The sequence below is a fragment of the Dromiciops gliroides genome, chromosome 5 (genome assembly GCF_019393635.1).
Source record: "Dromiciops gliroides isolate mDroGli1 chromosome 5, mDroGli1.pri, whole genome shotgun sequence".
Lineage (NCBI taxonomy): Eukaryota > Metazoa > Chordata > Mammalia > Microbiotheria > Microbiotheriidae > Dromiciops > Dromiciops gliroides.
Window position 1 is genome coordinate 184,904,307 of NC_057865.1, and position 9,098 is coordinate 184,913,404.

The window sequence follows — 9,098 nt, forward strand, 5'->3', positions numbered from 1 at the left end:
AAAGAATGGAATGAAAAAAATTTCCAGCCCAAGAAGGTTGACAGGAAAATTCTGTAGGCTGCACCCCAGCAAACCAGCAGTAGGTCTTGGGAGCAACTAGCTCAGGGACTGTAGTGGCAGTTTCCAGACCTCTCAGCCCACAGGTGGTAAGATTGTCAGAAAACAGGTCAGAAGGAGATTATAGGAGTTCCTTTTCTGATACCAAGGAAAGGATTCTGTTCCATTACCCATACTTTAATCTGGTTAACAAACCTGGGTCTAACCCCAGGGAAGTGGGGATCTCTATACAGTTCCAGAGTGGAAAAGACTGTGGTTACTCATAGACAAGAGCACAGAACAGGCGAGTAATAAACACACCTCTTCCTAGATAATACACATTTGGAAGAACCAAAAACTTACAGGTCCTTAGAATTACCTCTGAAAACAGCTGAAAAAAAAACAAGCAAAAAAACCCAAACAAAACCAAAAACAAAAAAACCCTTAAGCTTGGGACAATGCCTCTGGAAGCAGAGTCCCACTTTACCATAGAGTTAAAAGTAAAGAAATAAGCAGACAAAATGAGCAAAGAGGAGAAAAGTATTCTAACTATAAAAACTTAATATGGTGACAGGGAATATCAAAACACAAAGGCAACAAAGCTAAAACTCCTATGCTAAAAAACAAAACAAAACAAACAAAAAACCTTTGAATTTGCCCTAAGCCACAGAAGTGGTCAAAGAGGATTTCAAAAATCAAGTAAGAGAGGTAAAGGAAGGCTTATGGAGAGAAATTAAAGTAATGCAAGAAAATAATTTTTAAAAGTCAATAAATTGATAAGGAGACACAAAAATATTGAAGAAAATAATACCTTAAAAAACAGAATAGGCCAAATGGTAAAAAAAAAAAAAAAAAGGCACAAAAATCCAATGAAGAAAAGAATGCCTTAAAAAGTTGAATTGACCAAATGGAAAAGGAAGTACAAAAATTCATTAACTCTCATTGGAATTGGCTCAATATTAGAATAGCATACATGATCAGTTGGGTGTAGAAATCTATGTTATACTGCAGGAAGGGAAGAAGATAAGAAAAATATTTATAGCAGCTCTTTTAGTGGTGACAAAGAATTGGAAATGGAGGGGATGTCCATCATTTCAGGAATAGCTAAACAATTGTGACATGATTGTGATGGAATACTACTCTACTATAAGAAATGATGAACAGCATGTTCTCAGAAAAACCTGGAAAGACTTACATGACCTTATGGAAAGTGAAATGAGCAGAACCAGGGGAATGTTGTGCACAATAACAGTAATATTGTATGAACTATGAATAACTTAGCTATTCTCAAAAATACAATGTTCCAAGATGATTCTGAAAGACATAATGAAAGGTGCTGTCCATCTCTAGAGAAACAACTAATGGAGTCTACAGATTTCAGTATACTTTTTTCTTTATTTTTCTTAAGGCTTTTTTATCTGTGTTTTTCTTCACAGCATGACTTACATGAAAATGTGTTTTGCATGACTACACATGTATAACCTATGTCAAATTGCTTGCCTTTTCATTGAGGTAAGAGGGGAGAAAGGGAGAGAATTTAAAACTCAAAATTGGAGGAGATGAAAGAATGGTATAATTGATTTTACATTGAATTGTGGGAAAAGATATTATTTTTAAAAGAATATCTACATGGAAAGTAACCATGGGAGAAAAATGGAATAGGAGGCTCAAAGACGGTAGAAGGCATGTTGCCCCCTATCTCAAATAAATTAAAGATAAGAAAACTTTAATCACCCTAAATTGAATAGGAATCAGGACTCTCAGCCCTCATTGGAGAGAAGTAAGGTGAGGAAGAGCTTGAATGGCCCAGAGAGGGACCAAGTAAGTGGAGCTCTGAAAATGGTGAAAAAGACAGACTAAATAATGTATTCAACAGCCTCTGGGAATTTGGAGTTGCCTAAAAAACCTAATTAAATTAGTAATATCCCTCAGACTCAAAGTCTATGTGGTATGAATCTTAAAGGAGTACTTACCTAAAGGACCTGAAAGAATTCTGTGGTGAGTCAGTAAGCAGCAAGTTTATTCCAGAAATGATAGCTACATGAAAAGTTCTGGTCAATCTCAGCTTTCTCTAGAACTACTTTAACAATAATGGAAAATGGTGCCAATGAAACAGAGGCAGGAGAAACAGTAGAATTGAAATAATAACTAAAATAATAATAATAATAATGACATAATCCTACCTAATAAAAAATAGAGTAGAAAATGGGGGAATTGGGGAGGAAGGAGAGAGAAAGAAGAACAAAAGATCGTGCTATAATCTATATCTCTAAATTCTTCAGGAGCCTTCTACTCAACCCCATGCAGAACTAAGAGTAGATCCAAGACTGCACTCCCTATAAGCATCTCTAGCCAGGAAATATTAGTTCCTAGCTTTTTCAATCCATACAGATTTGTGACAAGAAGAAGAGCCTAGAGACCACCATAATCTTACTTTTGTAGCCCAATTCAGACTGTGTAAAGGGCTGGTATTCCAATTTAGGTAGGTAAAATTATGGTCATCTCAGGCTCTGCTTAGTCCCTTGCAGGATACTTGGAAGTGGCTTCGCCTTGTTCTGGTTCAACATCCAAGTTCATGACTTTTGCTAAAGGAAAGCCTCAGAGTGATCTCTGAGTGATCAAACAAACAAAAAACTTGAGTTGCCAAAAACAAATCTGACGGTCTTGAGGAGTGTGAGAGCAGAGCAAGTAAATCAATGTATAAATATCAGCTGCCACTACTAAGATCATATCTTCTTTAATATCCCTTTACAAGACTTCTAGATACTATAGAAATAAGAAGCCAAGGTAGTCAACTACCCTACTCAAGGCTGAGAAGTAAGAACTTAGTGTATCTGCAACTATCTGTTTCCATCTGAGGTCCTGCCTAAATAAACCCACAAGACAATAGTTCTGGCAATTACAGAGAAAAATTCAAAAGAAATAAAAAATGAGGAAGACTTTTACCTATCATACCTAAGACAATGAAGACATGAGCAAAGAAAACAAAATTCTTAATACAATGAAGAAGTACTAGTGATTAATAAAAACCCAAGGATAAAATTTCAGAAGAAATAAAGAAACTCCAGGCTTAATTCATTAATAAACATTATGATCAAACTCTAGGATTTCCAGGTGAAAGAAAAACACATTGTAAGCTGATAGCAAAAAATAAGCCTGAGTTGAGCAGCAGCAAAGGAGGTGGTAATCAGTGGTAGTGGCTTCAGGATTTAGTTATGGCTCTATAGGCAGGTGTTAGCTGGGATTGACTGTAGAGTAGCCAAAAGTGAACTAGCTGACAATTAGTTACACAAAAGACCTGGTTGTGATTCATTGCAGAGGCAGAGCCTCAGCTAGTAAAATTTAAGAGACAAAAGATTCCAGAAAAGCTTTTCCAGCTATAATTCAAGGTAGTCCCTTCACTGGTGTCTTTAAAGTGTTTCATATACCCCCCCCCATTCCTTAACTTTTTTTTTCTTTTTTGGTGAGGCAATTGGGGTTAAGTGATTTGCCCAGGGTCACACATTTCGTAAGTGTCAAGTGTCTGAGGCCGGATTTGAACTCAGGTCCTCCTGAATCCAGGGCCACTGCTCTATCCACTGTGCCACCAAGCTGCCCCATGTTTTTTTTCATTCCTTAACTTTTGCTTGGGGTTTCTTATCCTTTTCCACTGCAATGGGAATTTCAGCATTTAAAGTTAGATTATGAAGCATTACAAATTATTTTCTTGCAAGGGTTATCATGTTACATTTCATTAGGACTGATCAATTTAATGTTTTATTATTTTAGTTCTGTTTATTTGACTAGTTTGTATTGAGTGGGGGCTTAAGCCAAAAATATATTTCCCTTCCATACATTGAAGCCTTGTGTACCATGAAGACCTCCAAGATAGGCTTCATTAATATTATTCAAAAATGTTTTCAAATGGGAGGTTCAATTATTATTTCAGGATTGGTAAGAGTTAACTAACTATTAATATACTATGATGTAGGAGCAAAACCATAGAAAGAAACTTGAAATAGTAAAAGAATATCATTGGTAAATTTTGCAATCAATGTACTTTTAAGTTTCCATTTCCTACCACCAAAATAAAAAAAAATATGTTAGCAAAATTTAAAATGTAAAGAGAAAAGATGGGGAAAGGTTGGAGATATGTTCTAAAACAAAAGATTAGGGACTAAGTGATTTCATGACATTTTTTCCTTAAGGATCAGAATTGGAGTTATACTTGAGGTCTTAGTTGAAATGAGTGTGATGGATTAGGTTCAGTTACTGGCTGTCAGTACACCACATAAAGAAACACTATACACACAGTGTTTCCTGTTACTAGCTGTATTCTTCACTGAAAAATTCCCTGATAGAGTTAGCATGAAGACAAATGAACAGTTATCTCCAGAGAAAGCTGTCCCTTTTTTGTTAGGTGTGAGGCGAACAATTCCAAAGCATAAGAGCACTTGACTCTTCAGTGCTATCAGACTCCTTAGCTTTGTAAATATTTGGGCTCTGCTCTGGATTCCAAGATTTGTCTTTGAGATGCCAACAAGTGATCATAGAATTCAATAAAAATGCCAAAGGCATCAAAATGTGTACAGACAAGATGAACTTCACCAGCTTTCTTTCATTGCTCACCTTCAAGTAAAATCTCTCATATTATTTTCCTCCTTTTATCCACATTTCAATCCCCAAATTGTTTCTGCAAATTTTTCTTTGGTCCCTAAAAAGTATATAATTGTTTCTTTTGAGTTATATGAATTTGTTTATGTCTTGTGTCTATTGTCTGTCATAAGTTTTCTCTCCATACATGTTCTCAACCAATGGTGGACTGTTGGTTATAGAACAAACATTCGATAATATTATTTTTCTAAAATCTCCTATTATACTGTTTCAAATTTTTTTACTGACATTGACAAAAGTGAGTACTTCTTAAAACAAATAAAAATTAGTTTCACTCATTTATAGGATTACTATTTCAAATTTTAAGGGAAATGGAATATAATTACATATATTATGCTAAATAGCTCTTCACTGGACAATAAAAGCAGCTTTAGAGTAGGATGTTTTTGCTGTTATTGATGTCATATGCTGTTGACATCAAGAACAATTGGTGATATTCTTCAGTGTGAAGATCTTAAAGGGCAGAATTACCTGCAGACAGATAATAGACCCTATTACAACTGATATCTTTGGAAAATAATCTGTTTGAAGTCTTCTGATAGAACTTTAAGGACCAGAATATAACTTCAGAATTGTATGATAACAAGATCAAAAGCCAAGATCTAAGATAAATTCTCCAAAAAAAGCAATTCCTCTCAAAATGCCACACACCCTTCATTTCAACAAACTTTAGGACAAAGTAGAGCCCTTCACCAGATCTTTGTAAATGTTTCAGGAATGGGAAGTAGTCTGATCTACCCAAATCAGATAGTGAGTGAAAAGGGCTAGAAGATCATTCTTGAAAGGTAGTTTGTAGTCAACAAGTTGACAGAAAGTATAAAAACTAGAGGGTAGGCTCACTGAAAATATAAGCACCCATATACTATTAAGCAAAGTGGTTTTGTAAGAGAAAATTTCATTGAAACTAATTGAAAATTAACTTGTAGAAAACAATTTAATAATACAAAGGAATGCATAGCGTACTAAAAGACTGATAGAGTTTAGTCTCTAAATAATTTCAGGCTCACGTGTCACTATATACATTATCTGTAATGACAGCACTATCTTATAGTTTTACAAAATTCTGGTCTATATATAACTACAATATTACATATATTTCTGATCACTACAAGTCAAGATAACAGTGTTAGAAAAGGTCCATTAAAACAATAAAATGATGAAGAAGAAAACCTGAATGATTTTAGATCAAATAATGACATTCAATTTTTTTTATTTGTTTGTTTTGTTTTGTTTTGTTTTTTTGCAGGGCAATGAGGGTTAAGTGACTTGCCCAGGGTCATACAACTAGTTAAGTGTAAAGTGTCTGAGGCCGGATTTGAACTCAGGGAGTCCTGAATCCAGGGCCGGTGCTTTATCCACTGCACCTCCTAGCTGCCCCCGACATTCAATTTTTAAAATGAAAAATGAGGGTTAATAGGATGAGATGAATTTATTAAAAACATGAAATGCATGGAAGGAGAGAAGACATATTTAGTCATCAAATTCTAGACTACAACTAAGAAACATACCTTGCAATTTAAAAGGGGAAGATTTAGGAACATTAAAATTTAGTGACATTTCTCAGAATTGGGTAGTAAATTTATACAATTATTTATTCCAGCAAGTGGTATAAAAAATAACTAATTGGGGGCAGCTAGATGGCGCAGTGGTTAAGCACCGGCCCTGGATTCAGGAGCACCTGAGTTCAAATCCGGCTTCAGACACTTGACATTTACTAGCTGTGTGACCGTGGGCAAGTCACTTTACCCCCGTTGCCTGCAAAAAATAAAAATAAAATAAAATTATAAAAAAAAAATAACTAATTTCAGAACGATTTAAGATAAATCAACAAGGATAGATGCCAAAAGTCATTTGACAAGAAATTTGTAGCATAACCCTGCCATGTGAAATATTGAGCCAACAATATTCCTTGGTATTTCTGTCACAAAGAGAACTGTGATATGTGTGAAGCACTGTTTGAAAAGCTAGCATGGTATTATGACAAAAGTATGGCACTTAAAGTTCCAAAAACTGAGTTCAAATTCTGCCTCTTACACTAGCAGTAAAATAGCCTCTCTGACCCTCATTGTTTTTTTATTGGTAAAATTAAGATAATATTTATGCTACTTCATAGGATTACAATGATGCCTAAATGAGCTAATATACTTAATGTGCATTGTAAATAACAGAGCACTATATAAACATCTTATTTTTATCCAACATCCTATTTCTCATATTTGTATGCAGAAAGCATGATTATACATATAACTTAATAATGTGGTGAGGGGAGAGGCCAAAGATCTCTTCTACATTCCTATAAGACACTTTTTCCTTCCATATTCAATAATCTGTGAATGGCTTATGGTCTTTCACTCTTCCCTAACTTCTGCTCTCATGCTAGTTTCAACATACATGTTGTTATTCGTTCTAATAATTTTTTTGTTTAGAATTTTATTTTCCAAGATATATGTAAAAAAAATTCTGACATCAATTTTTCAAAACTCTGTTTCAACTTCTCTTCCTCTCTCCTTTCCCACCCCCACCCCTAAGAACTCAAGCAATTTAATATAAATTATATGTGAGTAATCATGGAAAACATCCCCACATTAGTTAGGTTGTAAGAGAAAACAGTTAAAAAACAAAGCTTCAGATTAAGGAATTGTCAAAGAAAAAAATTTTAACGTGTTTCAATCTGTTTTCAGATACCATCAATTCTTTCTCTGTAGATAGGTTGCAATTTTCATAAGTCCTTCAGGGTTGTATTGGGTCATTGCCTTGCTGAAAATAACCACATGCTTCCCAGCAGATCATCTATTGCTGTTATTTTGTATACAGTACATTTCACTCTGCTTCAGTTCATATAGGTCTTTCCAGACTTTTCTAATAGCATCCTATTCATCATAACTTTTATATAGTACCTTAAATATGATGAAGAATTTTCTTTACAATAGCCCAGCAAAGTAGGTACCATACATTTTGCCATTATAGTCAATCATCATAACTATTTCCTTCCATCCTATTCCCCATGATATTTACTCTATTTTCTATCTTCTTTTTCCCTATTCCTCCTCAAAAGTGTTTTACTTCTGACTGCCCCCTCCTCTGCTCTGCCATCCCTTCTTTTACCCTTCCCTCCTTATTCTCTTCCCCTCTTACTTTCCTGTGGGGTTAAATAGATTACTCCTCACAATTGGGTGTGAATGTTATTCTCTCCTTTTTTTATTTTTTTAAGTGAGGCAATTGGGGTTAAGTGACTTGCCCAAGGTCACACAGCTAGTAAGTGTTAAGTGTCTGAGGCCGGATTTGAACTCAGGTCCTCCTGACTCCAGGGCCGGTGCTCTATCCACTGCGCCACCTAGCTGCCCCAGAATATTATTCTCTCCTTGAGCCAACTCTGATGAAATTAATATTTTGGAGCTAATTTTGTGTTCTAAATTTTTCTTCCTCCCTCCCTCCTCAACCCTCCCTATGAAATCAAGTAATTCAATATGTCATACTTGTGCAGTTATGCAGAACATCTTCACCTTCCTCAAAACTGTTTTGCTTTTTACTGTTCTCTTGTCCAGTCTGCCCTTTCCTCCTTCCCCTCTTCTCCTCCACCCCTTATCTCCCTCTTCTCCCACTTTCCCTCAGGTCAAAAATATATTACTATACCCACTTGAGTATATATGTTATTCCCTCTTTGAGCCAATTCTGATGATAGTAAGGTTCCCTCATTCCTCCACTCCTTCCCCCTCTCCCATTCCCCTCCATAAGTTGTTTTTTTGTTTCCTTCATGTGAACTACCTATCTTCAGTCCACCTCTCCCCTTTGCCTCCCCCAGTCTATTCCTCATGCCCCTTAACCTTATTTTTCATGAACTTGCATGTCATCCTTGCACAGAGGCCATGCTAATCTCTGTATCCTTCCAATTTTAGTATATGTGCTCCTGAAGTGAGCACCCCTTAACCCTAGTTTAAAGATGTCATCATGGGTTAGCTAGGAGGCACAGTCAACAAAACACCAGTCCTGGACCCAGGTGGCCACAAGCCCAAATCTGGGCCCAGATATAAGACACCCCTCCCTGTCTGCCCCACAAAGAACAAAACATAAATGCTTTACAGATATCTTCCCTTCATATTCAGTTCAGACCTGGGTCTTCTGTGAATTCCTTACTGAGATAGTTCTTATGAGTTCAAAGTATTATCTTCCCATGTAGGAATGTAAACAGTTTAATTTTTTAATATCCCTCATGATTTATTTTTCCTGTTTACCTTTTTATGCTTTTCCAGGATCTTGTATTTGAAAGTCAAATTTTCTATTCAGTTCAGGTCTTTTCATCACAAATGCCTGAAAGTCCTCTTTTTCATTGAAATCCCATTTTTTCCTCTGAAATATTATAAACAGTTTTGTTGGGTATGTGATTCTTGGCTGTAGTCCCAATTATTTTG

General features: G+C 35.7%; 1 pseudogene; it reads right to left on the minus strand.

Annotated features, from left to right (window-relative positions):
- Positions 1–8,508: 8,508 nt before the first annotated feature.
- Positions 8,509–8,609, minus strand: LOC122730213 (annotated as a pseudogene).
- Positions 8,610–9,098: the final 489 nt, after the last annotated feature.